The sequence below is a fragment of the Lupinus angustifolius genome, unplaced genomic scaffold (genome assembly GCF_001865875.1).
Source record: "Lupinus angustifolius cultivar Tanjil unplaced genomic scaffold, LupAngTanjil_v1.0 Scaffold_337, whole genome shotgun sequence".
In the NCBI taxonomy this organism is placed as follows: domain Eukaryota; kingdom Viridiplantae; phylum Streptophyta; class Magnoliopsida; order Fabales; family Fabaceae; genus Lupinus; species Lupinus angustifolius.
This window is the reverse complement of record NW_017727751.1, coordinates 376,086-377,160: the sequence shown is the minus strand read 5'-3', so window position 1 is coordinate 377,160 and position 1,075 is coordinate 376,086.

Genomic DNA, 1,075 nt, shown 5'->3' with positions numbered 1-1,075 from the left:
CATCGGTGGTCTTTGGCTCTAATTGAGATACAAATGCAACAAAATTACAAAAGTTTCGTAAAGAGCTACTGGTTACCACCCTCGTAGATATATCACCTAGCACCTTATCGAGTGGATGATCATTTTTAGTGTTCCACGCGATAGGCATTTCCTGATGTTGCTCTTCTACTGTTTACTCTGCTTCTTTTTGGATTCCATCCATGTCCTGGTATGTCACTTCTTCAAGTGTACCTGGAATATCATCAGAAAAGACCTCTCTTTTGGAGAAGATTCGTCAAAATGGACATGAATAGACTCTTCTACTTGCATGGTATATTTATTAAACACACGTAATGCTCTGCTATGTAATGAATGCCCTAAGAATATGCCTTCATCAACTTTTGAGTCAAACTTTCCTAAAATTCTTTTTCCATTATTCAAAATAAAACATTTGCACCCGAAAGCATGAAGATGAGCAATATTTGGTTTTCGACCTTTAAAAATTTCATAAGGTGTTTTTGAAGAAGTAGGTCTAAGTAGTATTCTATTTATTACATAACATGTTGTGTGAATTGCATCAGCCCAGAAATGCTTTGGGACCTTGCTTTCATTTAGCATAGTTCTCGCGAGTTCCTCTAGAACTCTATTTTTCCTCTCAACAACTCCATTTAGTTGAAGGGTATGAGGAGCTGAGAACTTATGCATAATACCATTTTTGTTACAGAACTTATTAAATTTATGATTTTCGAATTCTCCGCCATGGTCGGATCAAATGTAAATAATCTTTAGGTTAGACTGGTTTTGGATTTGCTTAGCTAGACATTTAAAAGATTTATAAGCATCGCTCTTTGATGCTAAAAATAAAGTCCAAGTGAATCTAGAAAAATCATCGACAATAACTAAGGTGTAATAGCTCTGACCAAAACTCATAATTTGTGATGGTCCAAACAAGTCCATATGGAGAAGTTCCAATGGTCGAGTAGTGGATATCACATTCTTTTTATTAAATAAATGCATGACTTGTTTACATATCTGACACATGTCACAGGAATCCTGAGTTTTAAAATCGAGTTTTAAATGAGTTAATCAAATATAG